Source organism: Eptatretus burgeri, chromosome 1 (assembly GCF_056783735.1).
Source record: "Eptatretus burgeri isolate ZD-2024b chromosome 1, Ebu_testis_v1, whole genome shotgun sequence".
NCBI lineage: Eukaryota > Metazoa > Chordata > Myxini > Myxiniformes > Myxinidae > Eptatretus > Eptatretus burgeri.
In genome coordinates, this window is record NC_140961.1 from 66,398,254 (window position 1) to 66,414,854 (window position 16,601).

The 16,601-nt window shown below is 55.7% G+C and overlaps 1 non-coding gene and 2 pseudogenes across 1 annotated transcript; all 3 read left to right on the forward strand.

The window, feature by feature from the left end:
• Positions 1 to 10,155: 10,155 nt before the first annotated feature.
• On the forward strand, positions 10,156 to 12,136 carry LOC147034635 (18S ribosomal RNA; annotated as a pseudogene).
• Positions 12,137 to 12,552: 416 nt separating this feature from the next.
• On the forward strand, positions 12,553 to 12,708 carry LOC147034636 (5.8S ribosomal RNA). Its single transcript, XR_015050159.1, has one exon. It is a non-coding gene; the product is annotated as a 5.8S ribosomal RNA (ribosomal RNA).
• A 488-nt stretch (positions 12,709 to 13,196) lies between these two features.
• On the forward strand, positions 13,197 to 16,058 carry LOC147034637 (28S ribosomal RNA; annotated as a pseudogene).
• Positions 16,059 to 16,601: the final 543 nt, after the last annotated feature.

Below are 16,601 nucleotides of genomic sequence, written 5' to 3' on the forward strand. Positions count from 1 at the left end.
AAGTTTCAAGCTCCAATTTTATCTGCGAGCCAGATGCAATCATAAAAATAGCCACACCTGGCTCGCGAGCCACATGTTCCCGAACCCTGCTCTACACCCTCACAGATTCCTTACATGCACATGGGCCTCCTCCTCCTTGTCCCTCCTTAGTGCACGTACAGTTTTACGCCTCAGCTCCCAGAACAGCTCAGCTCTGACATTCAGCCTGGCCCTGCGACTCTGGTCAATGGTCGACAGGGTCTCTTGAGAGACACAAAAGTAAAAACACTTGTCGTTCTTTGCCCTGCGCTGAGTTCCATGACATCGACCGGCAGGCAACGTCAAGGACGGACGGTGGTCTTGAAGGCACTGCACAACGCTTCAGGATCCCCCAACTTATCAGGTCCACTCAGCCTGTTCGCAAATTCCTCCTCAGCTACCCTGTCATCCCTGAGCTTGTTAACATCCACCCTAGTTTAGCCTAGGCCAGCCTATGCTGGGATGTTCTCCTGGATTCTCCCGGATTTGAGGTGCAGCTTTAGAGTTGCTGCTGCAGCTGCAGCTGCAGCAACTAGCCGGTGGTCAGTATTGAGGAAGTCGAGGAGCATTCCGGTCGGTAGACCCTGCAGTTCTGGATCATCCTCCTGCGACCATCAACGAGGACATGGGTGGTCAATCTCCTTTGCCAAACCGCCGGCATTGGAATACCAAGCCCAGAGATGAGCTTGTGGGTGCTGAATCCATGAACCAGCCACCCTAAGTCCATGACTTCTTGGAAAGTCAAGGAACTTAGTGCTATTCTGGTTCCCGATAGTTCCCGACGCATGGCGACCGACGCATATCTTCCGTAACCATCCCTATCAGTTCGAGTCGATGCATTGAGAATTGAAATGTCCCCCGACGACTAGAAGTCGATGTCGTCTGGGGCACTGATCAACCACAGAGTCAGAGTCGAGCGTGGCGGAGATTCGTATAAGCGTGGCATCCTTCACGGTGAGATTACCCGCCTCAGTCTGAGCGTAGACCACGGAGGGAGACCAGGGAAAGGAAGACACCTTACGAGTGACGACGAATCCTTCGTGTCCTAATACGTTCGTTGACTGGTGTTAACGGTCAATTATCATCTTATTGGACACAGCAACAGCCACAGCAACCTCTTGAATATGGTAAACATCAGAGCGATCAGACCAATAGTAGGTAGGGAGGTCGGTGGGTATGGAGGTCGGGAGGAAGGTGTAACCACCCACCCACCCAATCAACATTGTCACCGCAATTCGGTCTCGAACCTCAGAAAATAAATGGAGTTCCGCAATGCCGATGTCAAAACGCTTGAGGTCAGATGAGACACAGAGACAACACGGGTGATCATCCCCCCCATGGTCGTCTCTTAGGGATAGAACATTCCAGGCACCCACCCGTCCGAAGGGAGGGACCGCGTTAGGATAACCCAAGGAGACCGCCGACGGACCGTCTGGTGGACGACATCTCAGCACCACTCCGACACACACTCAGTTTGCCGACCCGCAATCTTTAACCAGGAATGTGGTTAGCCTGTAGTTTCACTCCCTCCTTCCTATCATCAAAGATTAGGGGTCCTGAAGGTTTTGCCCCAATCCCGTCATCCAGTGAGTTGCCCTACGAAGCGAAGCAGGACAGGACAGGACAGGACAGGACAGGACAGGACAGGACAGGACAGGACAGGACAGGACAGGACAAGACAGTACGTACTCCCACGGAGTGGGTTTTCAGATGTGTTTTTGGCGTTTTTGTGTTTTGCGGAATGAAGGGTTTTACGGTGTCCGGAGTGCCAATCCTGCCACCAACCTCCTAATTAGAAGGAAGTAACCCAACTGCAGGAGGACGTCCGCAGACACGTGTGGGCACTACATTCATGGATGGCCATTGGCTCAGTAGGAGGATCTCCTCCGCCACCCTTTGACAGGTTTTGTTTTTAATCCTGCTGGGTGTGCAAATCCAAACCGACCCTTCTCACCATAAAAAAAAAACCTGGTATGGAGAGAGACTGTTTACTGATTAGTCGCCGACAACTCGACAATGGAGGAGGTTATTACAGGTTTACATGGTATCTGCAGCAGCAGGTCACACACATATCTAACAGCTGACCTGACAGATCCAACCTGTATTGTTAGGGTGTGTGTGTGTGTGTGTGTGTGTGTGTGTGTGTGTGTGTGTGTGTGTGTGTGTGTGTGTGTGTGTGTGTGTGTGTGTGTGTGTGTGTGTGTGTGTGTGTGTGTGTGTGTGTGTGTTTGTGTGTGTGTGTGTGTGTGTGTGTGTGTCTTAGGGTTAGGGTTAGTGTGTCTGTTGTAAATGTGTGTTCGGGTTAGGTTAAGGGTTTAGTGTTAGAGCTGTTAGAGGTCATGTGGAGGTGGGTCGGTTCGTTCAGTTTCGTTGTGCAGATCACCAATCTAAACGAAATTCACCCTGTACATTCATGAGAACACACCATTGAAATTCCTACTTGTTTCCATATGCACATGTTGACACACCGACAGTTATTACCATTTGAAATTACCGCCGTGAAGTGGGCGTGGCATGCTTGTAATCGCGGAGGAAACGACCAGGAAACAACAAATGAAGATGGCGGAACCCATGGTTGTCGTGTGATTGAGTGATTTTTGGTCTTTTAACAACCAAATATGCGTTGTTTCACACTTGGGCGGGGAGGAAGATGAGAAAGTAACGCAATTCACGGATAAGAGCTGGCGCAAGGTATGCGAGTGTGCGAAGGCTTGGTGCGACGCCACAGATAGTGAAACTATCAACAAATGCCGTTTGCTGGCTGATCGAATTATGAAACTGCTGCCAATGACTGATCCTTCTGCGGGTGCCGGCTGTCACCGGTTCTGCTATGCGTCGTTTTGTAACAAGGATCATATAAAATGCGCTGAAGCCAGGAAGAGGAAATCAGAAGCCAGCACTACTGCAGTTTCTGCTCGAGCCAGGGAGGTGGTGAGCGGACTCGAAGAAGAGGGGCCCTCATACCACAAAATACGTAGAAAATCCCTCCGAACCTCTGTAGAAAGGGTGGCTGGCAAATCAGCTGGTGTACTGCCAAGAATTTGTATCGTATGCCAGAAAAAAGACAAATTCATCCGTGTCAAAGGAAAATCTCAACGTGATCAGTTGTCCCTGGGAGAAACACAGGATGGAGGAAAGCTGAGGGAAACTGCTGAGCAGAGGAGAGATGAAAGTGATGTGAGAATAATGACAACTATAAAGGATAAAGACTGTGTGGCGCTGGCAGTTTGTTATCACCATAAATGTTATTATGAGTATGTGAATGACGCATACCACAGACAGAGTGAAAGTAAACTCCAAACTCAGAAAGTGAACTATGACTCAACATTTAACATTTTCTGTTATAAAATAATCCAGGTAAGACTCATTGATGGAAAGCAATTGATACATATGAAAAAGTTGTGTGAGATGTTCAATGACCTACTCAGAGTGTGTGAAGGTCAGGAGAAGGCCAACTACCAGGCGACAAGACTGAAGAAAAGACTGAAGGAACGGTACCCAGACATGATTTTCTAATTGTCCACCAAAAATGTCAGAGCGAAGTGGTGTACATGAAGGACAGTGAAATATGATTGGTTCCATTGCTCAGGCTCCTGTTGAAGACAGTAGCTCTCCAACAGAAACAGTCAACTACAGAGGATGAAGCCAGCAAGGGTCCACAGCAGGGTGACTCAGACCTCAATTTACATGTTCTGTACTCGGGAGCACTCATGGTGAGGGATGACCTGAACAAACACCAAAGTGTGGACATTACATGGCCCTACTTGCAAATGGTGGAGCAAGCACTATAGCTTTATACGGGCAACTCTTACTTCGAACTGGCCGAAACACCTTGCGATCATGAGAGCGTCAATGCCCTAGTACTTTGCGTACGATTACCTAAACTATGCAAGGTACTTACCCGTTTAGTGGCTGGAAATGGCCGGGCTGGAGCACTCCCACCCAGACACCTATCAAGCGTTCATGGACGGCAAATGGACTGCCCAACGGCATACTCGTTTTGGATTTAGTAGTGTTGCATGTGATCAGATCATAGAGCAGACTTTAAATAGGGACGGCAAGACCAGTGGAGGCATCATTGGTTACACTCAGAAAAGCACAGCTGTGAAGAAGTGGATCCTGTCCCAACCAGCACGTGCGGAAATCGCAAGGAAATGTGATTCCATGGCGGGTATCCACAACGAGCCCCGAACGAGAAAGGATTTGGATGTGTCGAGCTCGAAGAAGAACGAAGCAGTGATGGTACAAGTGATGGACACAGTACTTCAAATGATTAACCCTTTCTCCGGCGCTCACCTTGAACTCGTCAATATTAGTTCAGCTGTCATCGCACCGCCAGCCACTTCCGCGGACTTGATGAACGCGTATGTCAAGGGAGAGAATGCTGTCCTGCAATGCATGCATGATCGGCTTCTCTCAGGTGAGGTCCCATTCTTCAGTCCGATTTCGAAGGCCAAATTGGCAACTTTTTTGAAGGCGCGAGGAAAGTCGGCGACTCCCCACCATCAGACGCCGAAGGTTGAAATTGCGAATGCACGTCGTCTTTTCACACGACTGCTGTTGATTGGCGAGAAAAGCAATGTAACACTCCACGATCTGCTCGCATACCCACTGGCGAACATATCTTTCCCGCTGGCATCCGGTGATGTTTCGATCGCTAAGACGGACAAAGCCAAACTCCGCAACCATATACTGAAACTGTGGCCCGATTGCGGTGTGGACGCTCGGCCTATCCAAGGTGCAACAATTGTGGATGGAATGGCCGTTATTCAGGCGATAAAGGCTGGTTCACTGCATAACACTTTCGGCAAACTGGAAGAGATGGTGACGAACATCGTAGTGGCCAAAGGACGACATAACGAAGCTTCGAGACTGGACATGGTGTTTGATACTTACCCAAGTATCAGCATCAAGTGCCTGGAGCACACCAGACGAGCGGGCAGGGCGGGCGATCTTCAGGTACGAACCATCTACAGACGTGATCGAGCCCTTCCAAAACAGTGGGCCAATTATCTCCTGAGCGGAGCCAACAAGGAGGCGTCGATAGAGTTCATCGTCGAATCGTGGACGAGAAACAAGTCTCCATCAAAACTGGGTGACATGCTGTCGTACGTCAGTCATGCCGGCAAATGTGAGAAAATCAAGGCGTCGAATGGTGTCCTGACTGTGTCGTCAGTACCTGAACTTGAATGTGACCATGAGGAAGCTGACACGAAGCTCCTCCTACATAGCGCTCACGCGGAACAGAATGGAGAGTCAGTGCGCATAGAGAGTTTCGACACCGATGTGTTTGTGTGGGCATTGGCTCACTCGAAGTCGATTCGGGCGTGAAATTTCCATCTGGTCACAGGAAGTCCCAAGGACATTATCGTCGTTGACATTAGGAAGCTGAGTAATGCCCTGGAAAGTTCTGTCTGCGATGCGTTGATAGGTTTGCACAATTTCACGGGAAGTGATACCACCAGTGCATTCCATGGTAAGGGCAAAACAAGGACATTCAACTCGATGATAAACGGTCCCCATCTCATCACCTGTTTCGGCAGCATTGGTCGAGAATTCACGCTAGATCAGAATATCATTCACGACCTGGAACAATTCGTCTGCGCCATGTACATTCAGCCGACCATGAAGAGTGTGGATGAGGCTCGCTACAAGCTATTCTGCAGCCAGTCGCTGGGAGAACAGAAGTTGCCGCCTACAAGCGACGCTCTGATGCTGCATTGCAAAAGAGAGAACTATCAGTCTGCGATCCACCACCGCGTGACGGAGAGGTTTATAGAAGCCCCTTCTCCTACATTTCACGGATGGATGGAACGCAAAGGAGCACCGATTGTTCACTGGCTGAACAAACCATCAGCGCCGAAGGAACTGTTAGAGGCGACGAAATGTAATTGCAAGAAGACGAAATGCGAGACCAACCAGTGTAATTGCCGGTCAAAAGGACTGTTCTGCGCAGAGTGCTGTGGGTGTCAAAACTGCGTCAACGATGAACAGACCCGTACAGAAATGGAACTTATGGATGATGAAAGCAGAACTGACGATGTTTCCGACGACGAACTGTGAATGCGGGTGTCACACTGCTTTTGCTATGGTAATCTACTACGCAGTAGTATTCAGATCGGTTAGCACGTAATCGTGGACTTGAGTTTTGTAATAGCAGCAGTTAAGAGCCAAGTTCAGCAACCGCTTCAGAGGAATAAATACTGGAGTTCTAAAACAGCAATCTTCTTGTGGCGGTTCTACTTTTCATCAGGCTGAGTCGCGCAGTGTCTTTGTCTTTGATTTAATCCATAATAGCCAATGTAACTGTCTTTAATAGGTGCTGTAACTGTCTTTAATAGTCGATGTAACTCCCTTTAATAGCCAATGTGGCTGCCTTTTAAGCAAAAAGTTGCCTTGGTCAACTCGAAGGCCTGTCTGGTCGGTCCAGACGTTTTCGGCCGGTAAAAATATGTAACTGCTTCGGTTTACGACCTTTAATTTTAAACATCTTTAATAACAGTGAATATGGCTCTGTATAAACACATTGTATCATTTTAAGACCTCACAAGAGTTTTCTTTGACGTACATATCAGTCTATCCTTGATTCTTCATTTCTGTGTCGAAATCGTGCTTTAATGTTCGGTGTATCTTTAATTGCCAAAAATGACAAATTGTGTCACATCCTCGACGTGGAAACAAGTGGATTTGGACTCAGCGTCTAGAATTCTTAAAGTATGCCAAATTTCATCCAGATTGGTGATCTGCACAAAGAAAATCATTTTCTGAAGGTAATAGCGAGTACCTCCACATGGTCTATTAGGGTTATTGTTAGGGCTGTTCGCGTTAGGGTTAGGGTGTAAGTGTGTAAGTGGTGTGTGTGTGGTGTGTGTTTGTTTGTGTGTGCGTGCGTTTGTGCGTGCGTGCGTGCATGTGTCTTAGGGTTAGGGTTAGGGTGTCTGTTGTAAATGTGTGTTCAGGTTCGGGTTAGGGATAGAGCTGTTACCGTTAGGGCTGTTAGGGTTAGGGCTGTTAGGGTTATGGTTAGGGCTGTTAGGGTTAGCGTTAGGATCAGAGTTAGGGTTAGTGGGTGTGTGTGTGTGTGTGTGTGTGTGTGTGTGTGTGTGTGTGTGTGTGTGTGTGTGTGTGTGTGTGTGTGTGTGTGCGTGTGTGTGTGTGTGTGTGTGTGTGTGTGCACGCATGTGTGTGTGTCGTAGGGTTAGGGTTAGGGTGTCTGTTGTAAATGTGTGTTCGGGTTAGGGTTAAGGATAGAGCTGTTAGGGTGAGGGCTGTTAGGGTTATGGTTAGGGCTGTGAGGGTTAGCGTAAGGATCAGAGTTAGGGTTAGGGTGTAAGTGGTGTCAGTGGTGTGTGTGTGTGTTCGCCGAATTGCGAGCAGAGGTGATTAAGGTTCAGAATGGCAACGTGTGCGCCGAGGTACAAATGTGTAAGACAGTCACAATTATCAGCATCATATTGAAGACATGTCCCTTTTCGTAAGCCATGGAAGGATTTCATAATTATTATTATTATTATTTTTATTGGATTCGCTGTATATGCTGGATATATGCGTTATTGTCAGGGTTTCTGTCTGTCTGCTTGTCTGTCTGTCTGTCTGTCTGTCTGTCTGTCTGCAACGCGAGGCTCCACAGCACGAACCAGCGAACCGATTTCGATGAAACTTTGCCAACAGGTGCAATATGGTCTGGGAATGTGCGCGTTTGAATTTCGGTGCCGAGCAACCACCCATTGCTGTGCTGCTGTGCAGCGGCCGAAAAACCACGTACCGTATTTTCAATACTTGTCCTTTAGTTTTGAATGTGGAGAAACGAGAATTCGGAATTAAACACTTAGAGATATTTAGAAAATTTTACTCGAGGCGATTTTTGATTGAGGTTTTATTTCTGAAATGGTAGTCCTTCAAAAATCGGGTGTCTATTTACGATTTACTGTCATTTTTCATGAGGGGCTAAGGAAAGTGAGCGGAGCTTCGGGAAGGTGGACGTGGTTGATGAAAAGTGGGAGTGGCGAAGGAAAGTGGAAGTGGCGTAGTAACGTGGGCGTGGCTTAGGGAAAGTGGGCGTGGCTTATGAAAAATATTGTGTGGCTCAGGCGGTGTGGTCAAAGAAGAGCATTGAGAGAAGTTTATCGGGTTTTCCGTGTGTGTGTGTGTGTGTGTGTGTGTGTGTGTGTGTGTGTGTGTGTGTGTGTGTGTGTGTGTGTGTGTGTGTGTGTGTGTGTGTGTGTGTGACAGCGTGTGTGTGTGTGAGACAGCGTGTCTGTGTGTGTGTGACAGCGTATGTGTGTGTGTGTGTGTGTGTGTGTGTGTGTGTGTGTGTGTGTGTGTGTGTGTGTGTGTGTGTGTGTGTGTGTGTGTGTGTGTGTGTGTGTGTGTGTGTGTGTGTGTGTGTGTGTGTGTGTGTGTGTGTGTGTGTGTGTGTGTGTGTGTGTGTGTGTGTGTGTGTGTGTGTGTGTGTGTGTGTGTGTGTGTGTGTGTTGCCAAATAGGTTTGCAGTGTTCAAAAGGTGTTAAGTTTTCCAAGTGTTGAAATATTTTCAAACACTCGACCGTGACGCTCTCGATGCTGTGTGACGTTCGCGCAACCGCTTAATCTGTTCACCACGGTGACGCCAGCCATGATCGTCCATCGTGTGCACATTAGCGAGGGAGAGGCAAGACGCACGAGTGTGGACGTGCATGCTTGAGTGGTGCAACTGCTCGTTGAGCGTAGGAAAACGGCGGCGTGATGTGATGTGTGATTTGTGAAGCGTTCGATATCTGCGATAGGTTCGATATCTGCGATGGCCGCATCCACGAGAAAGAGGGAAAGTGCCGTACACGGGCGGCTTCGTTGGCTTCGCTTTCTTTCCCATCATGGGTCCCATGGGCCTTGATCTTGCTCTTCGGAGCTTCCGTCGCATGCTTGGGCGGATGCGTGCGCGCACGCAGGTTTCGATGGCGTTTGCGTTTCGGTCACCACGTCTTGTGACGAGGTTCACCACTCGTGCGGATTGTCACGGTCCTCGAACGTACCCGTTGGGAGTTCGGGGGTCGGCGAGCGTTTGTTCGTCGTCGACCCGATTCACTGGCGATGTCGCTGCTGCTCTTCATCCAGAGTCCCTCCATTGCTATTTGTCGGTCGGGTCTTCTCCGTGTATGGGGCAGCTGCTGTGAAGGTTCCTTTTCGTCGTGAGGGAGCTTGTGTGCCGAGTGGCTCCGTGCCGCTTTCACGTCATTCTTTGCCCGACGTGTCCGAGCAGTTTTACCGGTGGTCGTGCACTCGGCCGACGGTCGGATCCCCGTCTGTGTCACGGGGCCTTCGCCGGCGAGTGTAACGAACCAAGGGTGACGTGAAAGTAAGCGGTCGCCCGGAGGTTGGAGGTTCGACGGTCTCCTGTCCATGTCCGCTCGTTCCTCGGGTGGCCGACGTATGCAGTTGCGTGTTTTTTTTGGGGGGCGACGAGCTCTTTGGTCGCTCACCGTGGATTTGGTGGTGCGTCGCCACGTATGATGGACGTGAGCCTAGCGAGGTGGCCGCGACGGTCTTTCGCCCACTTGCGAAGCCGGGCGTGCTGCCCCGGGTCAGACCCGGTGGTGTCTTCGGCCCGGCCGGTGCCGGTGCGTCGGACTGTTTCTTGTTCCGAATCGGCGCCTCCCGGGCACTCGGGTCTGACTCTGTCTGACCGCTTTCCTTCCGCCGAGCGCGCCGGTGTGTGAGGTTGCGGTTGCGACATGGGTTTTCGGCTGGCGGACGTCGTCGACGTTCTGCTGCCGTTAACGCGCCGTCGGAGCGGTGACTCTCTTCCTCTGACCGGTGCAGCGATCGAGAGGCGCGCGAGAGATGCGTACCAAGTACGGAACGAACGTTGAACGTTGTTCGTGGCGTGAGGTTGTCGCCGGGGCGATACGAAGTACGAAGTCCAAGTGCAGGACAAGAGGGACGAGGCGGACGATCCCTCGGGAGCGATGTCGTGCGAGCGAGAGGGAAACGAGTCGGCATGGCACAACACGACACAACGGTGCAGCAACGGTGGCGGGGTTCCGACGCGACGCGTGGTCGCGCGGTTCTCCCGGTGCTCCCCGGCCCGGCACGCGCGACGCGCCACGCGGCGCATGACGGTCGGCGTGTCATGGTCTTTACGGCGGCTCCTCACGCCGCTCCCTGGTTGATCCTGCCAGCCGCATATGCTTGTCTCAAAGACTAAGCCATGCATGTCTAAGTGCGAACGGAAGGACCCGTTGAGACTGCGAATGGCTCATTAAATCAGTTATGGTCTCTTTGAGCGCTCGGAAGTTACTCGGATAACTGTGGCAATTCTAGAGCTAATACATGCAAACGAGCGCCGGTCCCCACGGGTGAAGGTTCCCTGACGTCGTGGGGAGGCGCGCATTTATCAGCACCAAAAACCGACGCGGTGCCCGCCCACCTTCCCTTCCTTTCCCCTTCGTGGGGTGAGGTCCTTCGGGGGCCCTTCCTTCGGGGAGGGTTCGGGGCTCGGCGTGGGCCCGTCCACGGGATGGTGACTCTGGATAAACCATGGCAGATCGCTCGGCCTCCGCGCCGGCGACGTTTCATTCGAATGTCTGCCCTATCAACTTTCGATGGCAGGCTTCGCGCCTGCCATGGTGGCTACGGGTGACGGGGAATCAGGGTTCGATTCCGGAGAGGGAGCCTGAGAAACGGCTACCACATCCAAGGAAGGCAGCAGGCGCGCAAATTACCCACTCCCGACACGGTGAGGTAGTGACGAAAAATACCGATGCAGGCCTCGGTCGAGGCGCTGCTATCGGAATGGGTGCACCTTAAACCCATGTGCGAGGATCCATTGGAGGGCAAGTCTGGTGCCAGCAGCCGCGGTAATTCCAGCTCCAACAGCGTAGCGAACGCTGTTGCAGTTAAAAAGCTCGTATTTGGAAATCACGCCGGGGCTCGCGGGGGGGACGTGCCGCGAGGCGCGCTTCCTGTCCCCGCCCGTCCCCGGCGGCGAGACTGTCGGAGCCCTGCGGACGCTCTTGGATGAGTGTCCGTTGCGGGCCGGAAGCGTTTACCTTGAGGAAACTGGAGTGCTCAGAGCGGGTCGGTAGAGCCTGTACACCGCAGCTGGGAATAATGGAATAGGGCCTCGGTCCTATTTTGTTGGTTTTGCGGGACGGAGGTCATGATTGAGAGGGACTGCCGGGGGCATTCGTACTGCGCCGCGAGAGGTGAAATTCTGGGACCGGCGCAAGACGGACTAAAGCGAAAGCATTTGCCAAGAATGTTTTCCTTAATCAAGAACGAAGGTCGGAGGCTCGAAGGCGATCAGATACCGCCCTAGTTTCGACGGTAAACTATGCCGACCGGCGATCGGGCGGCGTCGAATGGCATGACCCGTCCGGCAGCCATGAGGGAAACCAGGAGTTTCTGGGTTCCGGGGGGAGTATGGTTGCAAAGCTGAAACTTAAAGGAATTGACGGAAGGGCACCACCAGGAGTGGAGCCTGCGGCTCAATTTGACTCAACACGGGAAAGCTCACCTGGGCCGGACACGAGAAGGATTGACAGACCGAGAGCTCTTTCACGATTCTGTGGGTGGTGGTGCATGGCCGTTCTTAGTTGGTGGAGCGATCCGTCTGGTTGATTCCGATAACGAGCGAGACTCCGACACGCTAACTAGTTCCGCGACCCCGGTGTGGCCGGCGGACTAACTTCTTAGAGGGACGAGCGGCTGCAAGCCGTGCGAGATGGAGCAATAACAGGTCTGTGATGCCCTTCGATGTCCGGGGCCGCACGCGCGCTACACTGGACGGGCCAGCGTGTACCTTGCCCTTCGCCGACAGGCTCGGGTAAACCGCTGAGCCCCGTCCGTGATGGGGACTGGGGCTTGAGACAGTGTCCCACGAACGAGGAATTCCCAGTAAGCGCGAGTCATCAGCTCGCGTTGATTAAGTCCCTGCCCTTTGTACACACCGCCCGTCGCTACTACCGATCGGACGGTTTGGTGAGATCCTCGGATCAGCCCCTGCACGGGCCGTCCGTGGCACTCGTTGTCGTCGTGTCGGCTCGTGCCGGTGCGCCGAAAAGATGAGCGAACTTGACTGTCTTGAAGAAGTAAAAGTCGTAACAAGGTTTCCGTAGGTGAACCTGCGGAAGGATCATTATCGGGATGAGCATGGCATAACGGCATCTCGAAGGAAGGCATAATGGCATGGCATGGTATGGTCGATGGTCGATGGTCAATGCGAGAGCACGGAGCACCCTCGGTCGAGACTGCCGAGGGTGCGGAAGACGCGATCGTCGACGCCGTGTCGGCGACGATTTTTTTTTCCGTGGATGTGGCTTCGCCGCGGTGTCGAAGAGCGGTCGTCGTCGTCTGCGCTGCTGCACAGCTGCGCGGCGGCGAGGCCTTCTTTTCTTTCTCGCCGCACCGCGGTCGAGGTGATGCGCCCGTCGAGACGATTCGTTCGTCGAGGGAAGGCGAAGGCGAGGCCGATGTTGCGATGAAGGTTTGTCCCACCGACGGAAGACGAGGCGCGCAGCTTCGCCGTCGGCGTTTAATGAAGCATCGTCTTGGAACGACTCACAGCGGTGGATCACTCGGCTCGTGCGTCGATGAAAAACGCAGCCAACTGCGAGAACTGGTGTGAATTGCAGGAGACACTGATCATCGATACGTTGAACGCACATTGCGGCCCCGGGCTACACACCCGGGGCCACGCCTGTCTGAGGGTCGCTCGATTATCGATCGGGAGCACGGGTGTCCTGGCCTTCCTTCGCGCTTCGCGCTTCGGTGGGCCGGGCCTCGCTACGCGCTTTGCGTGGTTCCCGCGAATGGGAGTTCGAGGCCGCTCGACGGTCGCGGCTCTTCGAAATGCAGCACCGTTGTTGTTTTTGCGTTGTTTGGTCGTGCCGCCGCCGTGGCCGTGGCGTGCGTGCGGTCGTCGGTGGCCATCGAGTGAGTGAGCCTGCTTCGACTTCGACTTCGACATCGACTTCGACTTCGTCGCGCGTGCGTGCATGGCTCCGTGTCGGTGTGGCGACCACGGCGTATAGAGAGAGAGAGAGGGAGAGAGAGCGCAGAGAGCCAGATCCGAGTCTCCGCGTCTCACGTGTGAGTTGCGACGGGGACCGGTGGCCGGACAAGAAGAGCGCGTCGCTCTCGCGGCGGCGTGCCTCTCCGGGAGCACTTCGATGTTTGCGACCTCAGATCAGACGTGATGACCCGCTTAATTTAAGCATATTACTAAGCGGAGGAAAAGAAACTAACGAGGATTCCCTCAGTAACGGCGAGTGAACAGGGAAAAGCCCAGCGCCGAATCCCCGCCCGCACTACGGGCGTGTGGAGTTGTGGCGTACAGGAGCTCGCACCTCCCGGTGTCGCTCGGGGGTCCAAGTCCTTTCGATCGGGGCCTCCTCCATGGACGGTGGCAGGCCGGTGCGATGGCCCCCGACGTGCCGGGGTCGGGTCTCTTTGGAGTCGGGTTGCTTGGGAATGCCGCCTAAAGTGGGTGGTAAACTCCATCCAAGGCTAAATACGTGCACGAGGCCGATAGCCGACAAGTACCGTGAGGGAAAGTTGAAAAGAACTCTGAAGAGAGAGTTCAAGAGTTCGTGAAACCGTTGCGAGGTAAACGGGTGGGATCCGCGCGGTCCGCCCGGAGGAGTCAGCCGTGGCGTCGGTCGCCCGTCGTGGGTGTCGCGGTACCCGTCCCGCGCCCGGACGCCGTCGCGTCGACCGTCCCCTCGTGGGTCGGGTGCGCTTCGACGATCCCGGTCAACGTGTGGGCGGGCCTCGCCCCTCGGCGGACTCGTCCGCCGCCCGGTGCACTTTCTCCGCGTGCGGTGCGCCGCGACCGGTTCCGGAGGCGGCCAGGAGCGCCTGGGTTTTTCGACCGAGAGCTTTGCGATTTGTCGAGGCGCCGTGGCGGGGCCTGCGACCGGTGCTCTCCGCGTCGCGCCTTCGCGCGTCGTCGTGGGGGAGGCACCGGGCCGCGCCCGTCGCGGGGGCCTGTCGAGAGCGTTCGCTCGCCCCGGGACCGAGGGAAACTGGACGGAAAGAAAAGTCTGATGCCGCGCCGCGTGCGAGCGTGGTTTCGCGAAAGCGGCCGTGTCTCGCGCGTCCGGGGCGCCTCCGCCGCCCTCTGCTCCGTCGACTGGCGGCGAACTGTTCTCAGTGCGTCGTCGACCGCGGTGCGGCGCCGCGGTGCCGTGCGCCTCCGGCAGGGGCCGTATCCGCGTCCTCGTGGCCGGCGCGCCGAGGGCTTCGTGTGTCAGTCGGGGCCCTTCGGGGGGTTCGGGTCCTCCGGGGCCCGTCCTCTCCCTGTGCGGCTTTCCCGGCCGCGCGCGCGTTTTCCTCGCGCGTGTCGTGCCGCGCGTTGGTGGTGCGGTCCCCGGCGCTCGGGGTCTGCGGCGAGGGTCGGAATCCCACCCGACCCGTCTTGAAACACGGACCAAGGAGTCTAACACGTGCGCGAGTCGAAGGGCTCGAAAGAAACCCCGGGGGCGCAATGAAAGTGTGCGGTGCGCGCGCGGTCGGGTTAAGGCGTCCCGTCCGCTCGGCGGCCGGGTCGGGTGGTGCGGGTGCTGGTGCGAGCGCGGTGCTCCTCGGGTCCGGTGGCTTCGTTACTCTTCTCTCGGTGGGCACCCTCTCGCGTCTCGTCTCGCGCCGTTCCGGCCCGAACCGCCGGCAAGCGGTGAGGGCTCCCCTCGTGCTGGCGCGCGACACCGTCGGGCGGGATCCTCGCCGCCGTGGCAGGGGCGAGGGGCACCGCCGGCCCGTCCTGCGCTCTCCGTCCGGCGTGTGCCGGCGGAGGCGGACGGAGCCACAGCGTACTTGTTGGTACCCGAAAGATGGTGAGCTACGCCCGGGCAGGGCGAAGCCAGGGGAAACCCTGGTGGAGGCCCACAGCGGTTCTGACGTGCAAATCGATCGTACGACCCGGGCGTAGGGGCGAAAGACCAATCGAACCATCTCGTAGCTGGTTCCCTCCGAAGTTTCCCTCAGGATAGCTGGAGCTCTCGCTGGATGCACAGTTTTATCCGGTAAAGCGACTGACGAGAGGCATTGGGGCCGAAACGGCTTCAACCTATTCTCAAACTTTGAATGGGTAAGACGCCCGGCTCGCAGCTTCGGAGCCGGGCGCGCGCGTCGCGCTACGTGCGCGTGGCGCGTGGGCGAAGAATGCGAGCTGCCCAGTGGGCCACTTTTGGTAAGCAGAACTGGCGCTGCGGGATGAACCGAACGCCGGGTAAAGGCGCCGAACGCGAACGCTCATCGGAGCCCTGGCAAAAGGTGTTGGTTGGTCGAGACAGCAGGGCGGTGGCCATGGAAGTCGGAATCCGCTCAGGAGTGTGTAACGACTCACCTGCCGAATCAACTGGCCCTGAAAATGGATTGCGCTCGAGCGTCGGGCCTATACCCGGCCGTCGCCAGCGATGTACCGTTCCTTCGCGGGTCGCCGTCACGCGGCGCGCGGTCCGTACGCCGCGTCGAGTAGGAGGGCCGCCGCGGTGGCGCTGAAGCCTTGGGCGTGGGCCTGGGTGGAGCCGCCGTGGGTGCAGATCTTGGTGGTCATCGCAAATATTCAAACGAGAGACTTTGAAGGCCGAGGTGGAGAAGGGTTCCATGTGAACAGCGCTTGGACATAGGTGAGTCGGTCCTAAGTGACAGGCGAAGGCCTTGCGGACGATGTTGGGCGATGGGCTCCCATCCGCCCCGGTGCGAGCGAAAGGGAATCGGGCTCAGATCCCCGAACCCAGAGTGCGGAGAAAGGTCGGGGGACTTTGTTTGGTTCGCGTGCTTGCACTTTGTGCTCGTCGCGGCCGCCCAACGTTGCGGTAACGCAAAGCGCGCCTGGAGACGGCGGCGGGGTGCCGGGAAGAGTTTTCTTTTCTTCGTGAAGGGACGGGCGCCCTGGAATGGGTTTTACCCGAGATAAGGGCCCACGCCCTGCGGAGCGTCGCGGCTCCTGCGGCGTCCGGCGGGCCCTCGCCGCCCCTTGAAAATCCGGGTGCGATGACTGAATCTCGCTCTGGGCCGTACCCATATCCGCAGCAGGTCTCCAAGGTGAACAGCCTCTGGTGCGATCCGTAGGGAAGTCGGCAAGCCAGATCCGTAACTTCGGGACAAGGATTGGCTCTGAGGGCTGGGTCGGTCGAGCCGGGGTGCGAAGCGGTGTACGGGAACGCGCTCGCGGTCGGGCGACCCTCCGTTTCCCGGGGCCGCGGGGCTCCCGGCCCGTCGTCCGGTCCGCCGACGTCACGCGGCGTGGCGTCGGGTTCTACCGCCGGCGTGGGCGGTGCGTTCGGCCGCGCCGTTCGCCGTCGCCGTCCGGGGAGGTGTGTGCGGGGTGCCGGTCGGGGCCGTCCCGCCCCACTCCTCGCCGGGGCGTCTTTTCTCTACCGTTGTCGAGCGCTCCGCGTGGCGCGCGGCGGCCCGCGTTTTGCGGTCGCGTTTCCGTCGCTTTCTCCCCCCCCCTCCTTCGTGGGGGTGCGGGGGGGGGTTTCGCGGCGGGAGCTCGGCCGCGGCGCTCGTCGTCCGCGCGTCCCGTCGGGGGTCAAACGTGCGGCCGCGGAGTGGGGAGCGTCTCGGCGTGGGGCGGGCGAGACGCTTCGGCCGGTCTCGTC